The following is a 15,288-nucleotide window of genomic DNA, read 5'->3' as shown; positions in this document are numbered from 1 at the left end:
AATCTAGTTTTAACTTGGTCTCTAATTTTTAAAACTTGTCAGGTACCCCCCTTGGCTATCCTATGATGTCAATGTATACGTGTAGATCAAAACTACCACCAGGGGTCTCTCTTCTCGCTCTAGCATAATGTTACAATACTAGTAGCGTGCACAGGTACGCACGGCGTGGGACTCCCTAATCTTCACCCACACCAATGTCCCTCCTGGAGATAGTCCTAATGGTGAACACGTCCAGGTCGCTTCACCCTTGCGTCAGGGTTTTCCCACTGCCCGTAAGTCCCTACTCCTAGGGGGGGGGGAATCCCTACCTCACCTCAGAGGGAGGCCATGGATTCCCTGGGCTCATTTCCGGGCATCCATACCCTCTATCTGTACAAGTTAACACCCCACAGGGTGTGCCCTCGCCGGAACCTAAGGTCTTCTGCACTATCCCTTGGCAAATGGGAATTCCACTGACAATCCATCTTAGGAGATCGGGGCAGGCACAGTACTAGTACATTTCTCCTTTTCTTTGGTAGCGTATGTGGTTGGCATTATCGGAACTGGCTCTTCATCTTTTTTAAACAAGGGAAATATTGGTGAGTTCCCCAAAAATCTCCCTCTACCCTGCCTAATTGCCTGGCAGGTGTAGTTTCCAGGGTAGTCAGTAATACTCTCTCCGGTGCAAAACACTTAAGTAGTTATAGAGTATTCCTTCTTCCATTTCTCACGAACAGTGTAATTAGCAGAAATGTTCGTGAAGAGACTAATAAACCACTCTTCAGCAACTACAGGGAGATCTAGGGGGACCATCCCCGAGTGTAGTCGGGCACTACCGCACACGCAACAGTTAGACTTGTTGCTCCTGTTAGCATTGTACCTCATCAACTCCAACCAGAGATTCTGGTCAGAGTAGCCAGTCGCTACTGTCAAGGTGTCCTCAAAGGTAGGGTCGGCTATGATCATCATGTTCGTCAAGGTCTTTATCTTACGGCGGGGGGGGGGGGTTAATTATGGGCATGGGACTAAGTGAAGGCTTCCATTCGGCTGCATCTACCATACCCCTTATTTTTAACTTCCCTAAGGGACCTGTCCTCCCGTACCGGTATGTCCCCAGACTGTAAGTCCCCCCGTCTCCCGGCTTGGATCTCCCATGGTTAATGAAAAAACCGCATTAAAACCAAGCAACATTCTAAGTTCAAGACACGGGACCACAGTACAATAGTCGAAGGAATATGCGGCTACTTGAGCATTGAACGAGTTATACTAGAAGGTAACCATACCCCCATATCCTTCCGACTAAGGATTCCAGTTGCCACCCTCCTCTCTCACTAGCCCTATCCAGAGTAATGTCCTTGGCACAACTAAGACTGGTCTCCCGGATCTGAAGCTTTCTTACAGTATGAAGCATGGATGGATCCATGTAAGTCTTTCGGCTAGTTTCACAGCTGTGGCAGTAGTCAGAAGCACCTGGTAGGGGCCATCAAATCGGGGCTCAGGAGGGTGCTTCCTGGGGAACTTCTTGATGCGCACCCAATCCCCAAGCTGCAAGATATGTGTCCCAGTGTCTGCCTCTGAGTCTGGAAGAGAACACCTGTGTACCTTCGTTTACCTCATTCACTTCCGGTACCCTGTATCTGCAGATTACCTCATTCATGAGCTTCTGTGTGGTTATCTGCTCATTTACCTTAGTATCCGGGTGGGCCTCCAACCTGAAAAAGACTCGAGCAACAACAAGCACCTATTCATACTCCCCAACAGGTGTGAGCTGAATGTGGTCAAATTGGCAATCTCTGAAATGCGTAGAGTGGTCAAGGCAAGTGTTATATGGCCACCTTACTTCTGTCCGGACTCGCATATGGCAAAGATCATGCTAACTGGCCAAATGATGCAGCAGCTACAGAGAAGCCAGGTGTCACCCATTCTTGTTCAGTGTCGCCGTCATCGCTGCTTTTGATTCTGTGTACCAGCTGGGCCATCATGGGGAACAGGGACCTCTGTAGGCAAGGTCTGTTGATTGTTCGCCATACGCCGTCCTGTGCTGTCGCTCCCGTATTTTAGCCCATCTGCTTTCTTTCCTCGTTGACTTGTAACTGTAAAGTCTTTGACATATCAAAGTCCAAAGTCTTATCAAAGTCCAAAGGTTTTATCAAAGTCCAAAGGTTTTATCAAAGTCCAAAGTCTTATCACTGACTCATGCTGTCAGTATCTATTCTTCTTTCTTCCACGGCTTGAGGGCCGCTGCCTTTGCTGTGTTGTCGGCGAGGGTGTCATCTCTCGCTTCTCCGTTGTAGAAATCGGTGTGGATTCTCCATTGCCAGGTAGTAGTGGTAGGGTTTCCATGAGACTCTGCACCGCTGCACCATTCTTAATTGGCTGTCCTACTGAGATAACAAGCTGTCTGGCCTTCCATATTGGGCCATAATCATGAGCTATGCCAAATGCATTCCAGGAGTCAGTGTAAAAAGTTGCCGACTTACCTTCTACCACTCCACACGCTTCAGTGAGGGCCTCCGGTTCCGCTTCTTGCCCTGAGACATGCGGAGGCAGAGCTTCTGCGTTTAGGACATCTTGTTGTGTGACCTCTGCATATCTGGTTCGGAATCATCAATCCTCACCCTGATACCATCTACAAAAGAAAACTCAAAATATGCATCATTAACAGTGTGTACATCACTACAATAATGCTATTTAAAAAATAGCTGATCTACCATACTCAGATCACCTATGCCTCCCCTCCCCCCAGGAATACCTGATTAACAGAAGAGTAGCCGGATTCAAGGTATTACAACATTGGGAAGCTCAGAGCAACATTCTGGTCTCCGAATGGGGGCGTGAGGGGAGGTTTGTGCAATATTGGGGGAGGCATGGAAAGAGCACATTGTAGTCGGATCTAATAGGCCAGAGATAAGTGCTTGGGTTGCACTTGCATGAATATGTTCTGGGTGTCATTTGGGGTGTGGGCCACTAGGGGGTAGTCCAATACCATTGCCTGTACTGCTGCCACCGCCCACGCCTCCCGAGAGGTCCCGGGTTTTTTTTCCTCTTTTTTTTTTTTTTCATTATAAACTAGGGAGATACTGTTTGACCCAGGGGTGTGTATCTGGGTCTCGTATATATTATCATGGTCGATACATTCAATTTCCCTATGCCTGTCTTGTGGGTGTCCCATAATTTGTCAGGAACCGTGGAAAGCTGAGTTTGGGACAGGAGAAAAAACAAAACTTTTTCTTCTGGCTATCTATGATTCTTACCCCCTCCTTGGATAAGAGACGTGTTCTTGCATCATCTAGCTCCACCCCTCTGAGTGTGGCTAATCACTTACTTCCTTATTCCCTCATTCAATGTTTGGCAGTCCTTGGGTACACATCACAACTCAATAAAGATAAAGTCTTATGCATCACATCATTTACATTTTACAAATTACGGGTCAATCTGCCCCGTTCCTCCTGTGGATACCTGGCCTTATCGTTACCTGCTTGTTTCCTATTCCTTGGCTTCTCTACCGTCTCTTACTCCCTGTAGTTTATTTATTTATTTTATATTGTCTGTGAATGTACGTTACTTGTGCTGGGACTACAGGGCAAGTAACTTCCTCTTTTCTGACACTTAGGGAAATTCTAACGTCTAATGCATAAATCACATATATTATGTTGTAACTACTGTCATAGCGGTGACCACCTAACATTGTATGTGGTTACAATTGAATTGGGGACTGCTAACATGTACGCTGTTGGGGACTTGGCAAACATAGATGTATTTTCTTGTGGGCATGGTGGGCTACGCAGTCTGTATTCTTAAGAGCCCCCTCAGGATGTGAGTGGCATATAACTTTTTACATTTATGACGGGCGTATGACAAAGATTAGATTACATAACAAGACATACTAGTAGTTTTAATATCCAATATTAGTTAAATAACTAACAAATGTTACAGCACAAGAATTGCTCCGCTTCTATTAAGAGTTCCACTTCCTCTTTTTAAATGAAGTTAGCAGCTCTTTTTTTTTTTTTTTCTCCAAACACACTTACGGGCACAAGCCTATACCTCTATGCTATTATTAACGTTTAACAATTCAAAGGCAACACAGTTTAGTAGTCTGTCTTTTACTAGAAGGGATCCAATAATGCAACCTAACCTATAAAATCCAAACCCACAGCGCGCCGCTGTGTACGGTGCATTATCTTGGCTACCACCCAGCCAAAGAACAATCCCTTATTACAGTTGAGCAGGACTGATACTAATTCTATATAACAACTCAGCAGGATTAGCTCTACACAACAAACAAGCACACTAACTTTATACACAAAGACAGATAGGACACACAGAAAGATTGCTTGATTAATCAATGATAACTTGACTCTCCACCCCTTTCACACTTTCCTGGAGGGTGTAAGAATTAACCTTGGCTCATTGTTTGCTGCCTTTCAATTTCAATCATGGCTGCCAAATTTATGATTATAGAAGTCTCCTCAGACGCCAGACACAATATGCCCCGCCCTAGAGTCTCTAGCATTTCTGTCGCTATACAGTTTATCAATCTACCCTCAGACGGAGGGACCTACTCGTGGACATTTAAACAATAAACAAATATTTGTGGACACACACAAATAGACAGAGCACCAGTACGGCTGGCTTTAGTCTTACTGCCCCTCGGGATCCGGTCTGTCAGTTCCCTTTCTTCGGAAGCCTTTTACCAGACTTTACCGAAGTAGCGATACCTGCCCAGACGTTTGACGGCTTCCTTACTCTTAGGCTTTGTAACCAAACCAGACCAGAGCAGGACAGCCTTAGTCAAACTACCCTCACAGGTCCCCTACCCTTAGAGGAAAAAAAACCCGGGACCTCTCGGGAGGCGTGGGCGGTGGCAGCAGTACAGGCAATGGTATTGGACTACCCCCTAGTGGCCCACACCCCAAATGACACCCAGAACATATTCATGCAAGTGCAACCCAAGCACTTATCTCTGGCCTATTAGATCCGACTACAATGTGCTCTTTCCATGCCTCCCCCAATATTGCACAAACCTCCCCTCACGCCCCCATTCGGAGACCAGAATGTTGCTCTGAGCTTCCCAATGTTGTAATACCTTGAATCCGGCTACTCTTCTGTTAATCAGGTATTCCTGGGGGAAGGGGAGGCATAGGTGATCTGAGTATCGCAGATCAGCTATTTTTTAAATAGCATTATTGTAGTGATGTACACACTGTTAATGATGCATATTTTGAGTTTTCTTTTGTAGATGGTATCAGGGTGAGGATTGATGATTCCGAACCAGATATGCAGAGGTCACACAACAAGATGTCCTAAACGCAGAAGCTCTGCCTCCGCATGTCTCAGGGCAAGAAGCGGAACCGGAGGCCCTCACTGAAGCGTGTGGAGTGGTAGAAGGTAAGTCGGCAACTTTTTACACTGACTCCTGGAATGCATTTGGCATAGCTCATGATTATGGCCCAATATGGAAGGCCAGACAGCTTGTTATCTCAGTAGGACAGCCAATTAAGAATGGTGCAGCGGTGCAGAGTCTCATGGAAACCCTACTACTACTACCTGGCAATGGAGAATCCACACCGATTTCTACAACGGAGAAGCGAGAGATGACACCCTCGCCGACAACACAGCAAAGGCAGCGGCCCTCAAGCCGTGGAAGAAAGAAGAATAGATACTGACAGCATGAGTCAGTGATAAGACTTTGGACTTTGATAAAACCTTTGGACTTTGATAAAACCTTTGGACTTTGATAAGACTTTGGACTTTGATATGTCAAAGACTTTACAGTTACAAGTCAACGAGGAAAGAAAGCAGATGGGCTAAAATACGGGAGCGACAGCACAGGACGGCGTATGGCGAACAATCAACAGACCTTGCCAACAGAGGTCCCTGTTCCCCATGATGGCCCAGCTGGTACACAGAATCAAAAGCAGCGATGACGGCGACACTGAACAAGAATGGGTGACACCTGGCTTCTCTGTAGCTGCTGCATCATTTGTCCAGTTAGCATGATCTTTGCCATATGCGAGTCCGGACAGAAGTAAGGTGGCCATATAACACTTGCCTTGATCACTCTACGCATTTCAGAGATTGCCAATTTGACCACATTCAGCTCACACCTGTTGGGGAGTATTAATAGGTGCTTGTTGTTGCTCGAGTCTTTTTCAGGTTGGAGGCCCACCCGGATACTAAGGTAAATGAGCAGATAACCACACAGAAGCTCATGAATGAGGTAATCTGCAGATACAGGGTACCGGAAGTGAATGAGGTAAACGAAGGTACACAGGTGTTCTCTTCCAGACTCAGAGGCAGACACTGGGACACATATCTTGCAGCCTGGGGATTGGGTGCGCATCAAGAAGTTCCCCAGGAAGCACCCTCCTGAGCCCCGATTTGATGGCCCCTACCAGGTGCTTCTGACTACTGCCACAGCTGTGAAACTAGCCGAAAGACTTACATGGATCCATCCATGCTTCATACTGTAAGAAAGCTTCAGATCCGGGAGACCAGTCTTAGTTGTGCCAAGGACATTACTCTGGATAGGGCTAGTGAGAGAGGAGGGTGGCAACTGGAATCCTTAGTCGGAAGGATATGGGGGTATGGTTACCTTCTAGTATAACTCGTTCAATGCTCAAGTAGCCGCATATTCCTTCGACTATTGTACTGTGGTCCCGTGTCTTGAACTTAGAATGTTGCTTGGTTTTAATGCGGTTTTTTCATTAACCATGGGAGATCCAAGCCGGGAGACGGGGGGACTTACAGTCTGGGGACATACCGGTACGGGAGGACAGGTCCCTTAGGGAAGTTAAAAATAAGGGGTATGGTAGATGCAGCCGAATGGAAGCCTTCACTTAGTCCCATGCCCATAATTAACCCCCCCCCCCCGCCGTAAGATAAAGACCTTGACGAACATGATGATCATAGCCGACTCTACCTTTGAGGACACCTTGACAGTAGCGACTGGCTACTCTGACCAGAATCTCTGGTTGGAGTTGATGAGGTACAATGCTAACAGGAGCAACAAGTCTAACTGTTGCGTGTGCGGTAGTGCCCGACTACACTCGGGGATGGTCCCCCTAGATCTCCCTGTAGTTGCTGAAGAGTGGTTTATTAGTCTCTTCACGAACATTTCCGCTAATTACACTGTTCGTGAGAAATGGAAGAAGGAATACTCTATAACTACTTAAGTGTTTTGCACCGGAGAGAGTATTACTGACTACCCTGGAAACTACACCTGCCAGGCAATTAGGCAGGGTAGAGGGAGATTTTTGGGGAACTCACCAATATTTCCCTTGTTTAAAAAAGATGAAGAGCCAGTTCCGATAATGCCAACCACATACGCTACCAAAGAAAAGGAGAAATGTACTAGTACTGTGCCTGCCCCGATCTCCTAAGATGGATTGTCAGTGGAATTCCCATTTGCCAAGGGATAGTGCAGAAGACCTTAGGTTCCGGCGAGGGCACACCCTGTGGGGTGTTAACTTGTACAGATAGAGGGTATGGATGCCCGGAAATGAGCCCAGGGAATCCATGGCCTCCCTCTGAGGTGAGGTAGGGATTCCCCCCCCCCTAGGAGTAGGGACTTACGGGCAGTGGGAAAACCCTGACGCAAGGGTGAAGCGACCTGGACGTGTTCACCATTAGGACTATCTCCAGGAGGGACATTGGTGTGGGTGAAGATTAGGGAGTCCCACGCCGTGCGTACCTGTGCACGCTACTAGTATTGTAACATTATGCTAGAGCGAGAAGAGAGACCCCTGGTGGTAGTTTTGATCTACACGTATACATTGACATCATAGGATAGCCAAGGGGGGTACCTGACAAGTTTTAAAAATTAGAGACCAAGTTAAAACTAGATTCGAGTCCATTTTCCCGATCATTAGGGTAAATAAATGTTGACTGGATTAATTATGTTTATTATAATTAACAGCGGTTTATAAATTATACTGGAGACGCCTTATAGGGACTAGTCGACAAATAGGACCTACCTCGACTATGACTTTTCAAAATAGAATGGCACTAGGTACGATTTTAGCCAAAAAAGGGAGTGTCTGTAAGATGATAGGGGAGACTTGTACCTACATCCCAGACAAAACGTGACCCGCAGGTAAAGACGCAGTTGCCATTAAGAAGCTGACCGCACTAACTAAAAAGAGCTAACCTTAGTCTGTTTTCCTCAGTAAGGTACCTAACGGGAGAAGGAAAAAATATAGAAAAATAAGTTTTAAAACATTGTGTATTTAGAACACTGTGATAGGTTTTCGCTAAGATTTTGCTTTATTTTATCTGCAGTGCACTCTGCTTATGTCCACACAACATACCGGTGTTACAACGCCCCTGGTCCTGTTACCTTGCCGCCTCTGGAAAAGGGAAGTGGGAATAATCAGCTTGTAGCTCTTTCCTTCCAGACTAATATATATGATCATGCACTTACTAATGAGACAGGGGTTTAGTCATATTGATCAGTTATTAGATAGTCCTGATTTTGCACTCTTGTTGATGAATCGAGGTAACGTCAAGAAGGCGGGGTTCTGTACAAGTTATGCAGAGTTTACCTGAAATAGTGAAAGTCGCACCTCTCCTAACCTGATTATATTTGTCACCTTTATAGTCATCCTAATTTCTGTTTGTTGTTGCATACAGTGTATTCCGACCCTGATGACTGCCTGGTCCACCTGTCCCACTACGACGTCCAACAAAAAGCCCACTGTCAGCGCAACCGTCGTCATCATGGATCCAGAATGTGATGATGTCGAACCATCCTATACCCCCATGGCAGTAGTAGGCCCAGTCGTCTACAAAACAATGCGAGTCTAGGGTCAGCGGTGGGGGATTGGGGTGGGACGGAGCAGGGCGAGTTTAGTGAAACAGATAGTTTCAAGGGGGGTCTGTGGTGGAAGTCCAGTATTCCTATATTTTGGATCGGTGGGCCTTGGCAGTAGACAGTTGTCAATTTAACATTCTGTATACATATTTTGCTTTCTGTCTTGCTACAAATATAGTTCATGGCAGTTGTGCAATAGGTACTTCCGCTCATATGAAAGTATCTGTTTTATAATTCTGCTGACATGGAAACTTCTGTACTCAAAACGCTGACAAGATAATATATAGTATAAACACGTTACATTTTCCATCTGTTTCGCAATTTTGGAGGACAGTAACTCAGACATGGACAACCGCAGAAATTACCCAAGCAATTTTACTGGAAACGTATGCAAATAACATGGGAGGTTTGTGCAATTTATAGTTCATGATGTAACATCCAATCATATCGAAGGAACCCCACGTGGCTCCAAGACAACCCACTCATTTCATCCACCACCTGATGGCCAATCACAGATGACCGGAGGATGGAAGAATTGCAAGATGCTTATCCAATAATTAAACAATACGTTGTATCTATGTAATCTTTGACCTGCCCAGATGGGCGGATTTGTTAAACTCTTAAAATAGGCTACACGCCGATCATTAAAGTTAGAATTGAGGAAGCTATGCATGCTGAACCTCGTGTCAGTGTGGAAACTTCTTATGCGCATTATCAATTCAGAAATAATATGGAAGGGTGTAAACATTCCAAATTGAGTAAGCCGTGATTCCGCAAAGGAATTCTACGACAATGGTTTGACGCATTTCAGTTGGACCTACAACTCATCAGGAACCATAAGGTCTGATGTCATAAGAGGGAGGAGCCTGATATATATGGAACCCCTACAAGTCAATGTCTTTAGAACCAATTAGCTGTCTAAGGGACCATGCCAGGATAAGCTATGATAACAGATGGTATAATGACCCTCAATAAAGAGCTATAGCTACACCTAGGATGAAAAATGAACAAATGCTGATAGTTTATGCCCTGATCGACGATAATAAAGCTGCCACTTGTACTGGATCCCTACAATAGTCTAAACAGAGGAACCCTCTGGTTACAAAAGTCCCAAAATTCTAATCTAAACTAGTGATAAAAAGGGGTACAATCCCCCACTAAGATGCATGATAAAGGAGATAGAGAGCGTGAGTAGCAAGGCAGGCAGCCCTGATGGTGGAGGGGTGGCCATATTATCTTTCTGAGTAGCATTTGTATCTTCCTGCACTGCTGTTGCATTCTACAACTACTGTACACATACACAATTCTCTGTATAAATGGGCATATAGCCTTATCAGCTCTCTGGTGGATCATTAAAGCAGTGGCAGCAGGTTGAAATACAATTTAAAGGTGACATAGTCTGGGGGTTTCTTTATAGATTGGTCTCTGAGGAATGGACCAATTAGCCTCTTCTAATTCCAGCCCTGATACTGGGGATGAGACCTCCATCTATTGCACACGGAAGGTCGATCCTAGGGATAGGTCATCAATGTTGCATCTCTGTGCATTGTTTTAGAGTATCAAATTAAAATGCCCAGACAGTTGATAGATATCAATGTTCTTTATGTTCTCATTCATTATAAACAATTGTTGCTTGCACTAGCTTTCATCGCAGTTAAGCCACACATTGTGAACAATAGGAAAGGTTGCCTGACAATTCATGAAATCATGAAGAATCTTTCAGGAGAATGCACCTTTTTCTACAAGCCATTCACAAATGCTTACAGTTGGTAGGAGTAGACATGAATGGATTGTAGGTGTGCTGTAGACCAAAAGAACTGCAGTAAGATTGAAATTCATACCCCAATAAGAGTGGGGGGATCTGTGTTAAAGGGGTTGTCCCGCGAAACAAAGTGGGGGTATACACTTCTGTATGGCCATATTAATGCACTTTGTAATGTACATTGTGCATTAATTATGAGCCATACAGAAGTTATTCACTTACCTGTTCCGTTGCTGGCGTCCTCGTCTCCATGGTGCCATCTAATTTTCAGTGTCTAATCGCCAGATTAGACGCGCTTGCGCAGTCCGGTCTTCTTCTTTTCTGAATGGGGCCGCTCGTGCCGGAGAGCGGCTCCTCGTAGCTCCGCCCCGTCACGTGCCGATTCCAGCCAATCAGGAGGCTGGAATCGGCAATGGACCGCACAGAAGACCTGCGGTCCACCGAGGGTGAAGATCCCGGCGGCCATCTTCACAAGGTAAGTAAGAAGTCACCGGAGCGCGGGGATTCAGGTAAGCACTATCCGGTTTTCTTTTTTAACCCCTGCATCGGGTTTGTCTCGCGCCGAACGGGGGGGCTATTGAAAAAAAACAAAAACGTTTCGGCGCGGGACAACCCCTTTAATGTTTTATGTTTTGAGTAATTTTTCCTGACATGAGCATTAGTAAAGGTGAGACTTGTAGTCACATCTTTATATAATCTATACAGTGATACACAAATCACGGACATGAATAATGATTGCTATCTTTAAAAACTGAACAATGGCAGTCAGTCAGGTAAAACTACGTTTTTTGAAGACACTGGGTCTTACTATTAAAAATGTAAAGACTTTCTAGAGCAAATTGCACCAGAAAACTATGAAACATGCTTTGAGCCACATTTACTATGTATTTCAGATACTTTTAGACACTTTTTGCTCTGTCCAATAAAAGAGCCTTCTTTCGCAAAAAAAAGAATCATGGCCAAAATTGCCCCAAAGGCTTAACAAAATTTTTGGCTTAAACTGAGACAATTAAGTGCTGATCTAAACGTAGTCAACAGTCTTAAAATTCAACACATTTATCAGTCAGCAGAGGTACTGCAATAAACTTGCTTATTATAAGATTGTCTAGTTTAAGGTAGTGCGACAGGATTAGCAGATAAGTCCCACAATTTTTGGAAGTCATAGTACACTACATAGATTTAGGGGATATTATGATAAGGATGTTCTATTGATGTCATGGAAAATAGGTATTTTTTGCACTAAGGCGATTGGAATTCAATGCTATTTGCCTTACCACCAATTTAGGATTCATTGTGCAAGATTAGATTTATATTTTATGTTCAAAATCTGGAAAGCAAAGATCCTGTTTTGCTAATGAGTTGTTGAAATACATGGTTATTACAAATGATCTTATAATTTAAGTTTAGGGCTCCTGTCCACAGGCGAACTTTCACTGCGTTCCCCGCTGCAAGAATCCGGCCGCGGGGAATGCAGTGCATGCTTTTCATAGCGTTGCTATGGAAAGCGCAGCCCCCCTGTCCACGAGCAGAGAATCATTGCGATTCTCCACTCACGGCTGGCAATTCGTAAGATGCTGCGAATTGCTGTGATTCTCCGCCATTCTCTGTCGATAGGCTCACCGCGGAGATCCATCTGCCGGCTCCTGCTCCGGAGATTCACCGCTGGATTTTGCACTCAGATACAGAAATAAATGGAAACAGAAACTCAAAACGTTTTGTTGCACAAAATCAAAAATGTTTTCCACATCAGAGATGTTCCACGTGAGCCTCTTTGTCACTCCACACACATCAACCCTGTAGTCAAGTTCCTGCCATACACATTGTAACGCATCATGATTGATAGATGAAATAGCTTCTGTGATGTGTTCTCACAGATCATGCATGGTGGGTGGTAAGGGTGGTATGTAAACTTTAAAGGGGTTGTCTCGCGGCAGCAAGTGGGGTTATACACTTCTGTATGGCCATATTAATGCACTTTGTAATGTACATCGTGCATTAAATATGAGCCATACAGAAGTTATTCACTTACCTGCTCCGTTGCTCGCGTCCCCGTCTCCATGGATCCGTCTAATTCTGATGTCTTCTGGCATTTTTAGACGCGCTTGCGCAGTCTGTGCTTCTGCCTGGTGAATGGGGACGCTCATGCCGGAAGCTGGTCACCGCGTCGTCATCGTAGCTCCGCCCCGTCACGTGTGCCGATTCCAGCCAATCAGGAGGCTGGAATCGGCAATGGACTGCACAGAGCCCATGGTGCACCATGGGAGAAGACCCGCGGTGCACCATGGGAGAAAACCGCAGTGCATCCCTGGGAAAGGACCGGCGGCCATCTTAGGGAGAAGATTTTTATAACTTCATATTTCGTCAGATCGGTGAGTAGCAAGCGGTTTAAAAAACGCTTTAAATAGCTATTTTATGCCAGGGGGGGTGACAGGGGGAATGGGCTAATGTAAAATTTTGATGTTTGCCTCGGGACAACCCCTTTAACACTCAAGAGGAAAAAAATTACAAGGTGTAAGGTCTTGCAGGTCAAGGAAAAAGTTCACTAAGGTTATGACCTGCATGGCCAATCCATTTATTTGGAAGTTGTCTATTGAGCACACGTCTAACTTCATAGTTAAAATGGGCGGCTTCCTATCCTGTTGGGGGATGAAACCTGGGATTTCCTGTTCCAACTGTGGCAGAAGATATATCTATAGCATCCAGATACGAAATCCCTGTGATTGTTTCATCATGAAAAAGGGAACCATACATTTTCCTACAGGTTATAGCACAAAACCCATTCACCTTGGGGAAGTCACACATACGCTACATGTAGACACGTGGGTTTTCCCTCCCCAGATTCTGACATTAGTTTTGTTACATGAGCCTGAGAGGTGAAAGGTGGCTTCATCACTAAACACCAAAGATTCCAATTCCATGAAACCATCGCTTTCCACTACATTTTTCATACTCTCACAGTAAGAAAGTCTTCTTGTTTTGTCATCCAGTTTCAGGACCTGAAACAATTACAATTAGTAGGGGTAATAACGCAAACATTTGCGCAGAATCTTCCACACAGTCGGCTGAAGGGCATCCAATTCTCTGCTTGCTCTGATGGTGGATTTCCGAGGATGTCATGTGAAACTTGCCCATGCACGCTCCAATGTGTCCACCCCTACTGGTAGACGGATAGATGATTTTCACTTACAGATGCAGCCTTTTTCCTTAAAATTGGAGTACCACTTACAAATTGAGCACCCATTTAGTGGATCTTCACCAAACTTTGTGGCTCTCCCTGCTGAGCTATCCAGGCCTCTGGACAGCTCCCTTGCTGAATTTTAGCCTAGTTCCCATATCCCTGATCCAGTTCCCTGTCAAGTCTCTGTCCTGCCCCTGATTAGAGTTCCTATATAAGCCTGGCCCTCCCACTGCACCATTGCGTGTCTATTGTGTCTTGTGCCTGTAATCAAGCTTCCTCCCTACTCACCTGTCTCTTACCATTTGATCGCCATCTTGTGTACCGGACTTCGCCTCCCTCCTGACTACTCTGCTGCCTGTACCCACTGTACCAAACCGCCATCTTGTATACCAGACCTCAGCTACTCCTTGACCATGCTACCCTCCAGTAGTGGCTACAAGCCCCGCGCCAGACTCGTGACAGCAGCTTTCATTTAACCTCAGCAGCTTGAGAAATAAAAGCTGTGGTTCGTTGCTATGGGCAACAAAGACAGTCTTACTGTTAGTTTTGCTAAATGAAAATTTTTGAGTTTCTGTTTCCATTTATATCATTAGACGTGAGTTATAAGGGTTTCAAATCAGAAAGATCTGTGAGATCATTTGTAATAACTTTGTATCATAACTGAACTGAATGTTCATCTGGTGCAGTTTTTATTTATTTCTCTATATTCAGCATATGAATAAATGGAAATAAATTTGAAACATTAGTAAGTAAAAGCAGTAACTTCATGGGCTATAGAGTGTATAGAGTTTTGTGCTTCTCACTAGCACAGTGGCCTGGTGAACAGCTGACTGATGGCGATCCTGAGCGGCGGACCCCTACCAGTCAGCTGCTGATGATAGGTCACCTGTCTCCAGAGTTGGATAACCCCTTTAAAGTAGGCTAGCCATCAGCTGCAGTGGAGCGTTAGGATGTACCCATACAGAAGCCTAAATGATGATACATACTGCATGTTAATATATGTGTTGTAGCTGCAATTTGCCACAATCACCATGGTTTTTTCTCCGAAACAGTAGTTTGTTTTTTGAACTGTTTCCATGAAAAACTGTAGTTTCTGCATTCAATATACATAACCCAAAACCTGCTTGGGTACACAGTGTGAGCCCTTACAAATAGGCCTGCAGTAGAAGCTGCTTTGTGTTTTTGAAATACTACGTATTATGTTGGCTTACATTTATGGCACGGCGTAGAGGTCAGCCACCAGAGCACAGGATAGTTGAGTAAAGTCTATACCTATTTTATGCCAAAATCCTCTTGTGTGCATCAGTCTTGTTAAGAAAAGCAACATGATTCTGTGTGCTTACTTTGCTAATTAGTTTGTTTCTTCCAGGCAGGTCACCTTGTGTCTCTCCCTAAGTAAAGAGGAGAGTGGATTACAAATACTGCGACATAAGAAAGCTTACATTGTTTTAAGAAAAAGATCCTCTTTGGAGCATTAAATCTCCTAGACTTTATAAAGCCAGTTTTTGCATGTGTGCAAATTTCACTTTTGTGTATGTCTCAAGCTTGTTTTTT

Source organism: Eleutherodactylus coqui, chromosome 1 (assembly GCF_035609145.1).
Source record: "Eleutherodactylus coqui strain aEleCoq1 chromosome 1, aEleCoq1.hap1, whole genome shotgun sequence".
NCBI lineage: Eukaryota > Metazoa > Chordata > Amphibia > Anura > Eleutherodactylidae > Eleutherodactylus > Eleutherodactylus coqui.
The sequence above is the reverse complement of the archived record's forward strand: the minus strand, read 5'-3'. Positions refer to the sequence as shown.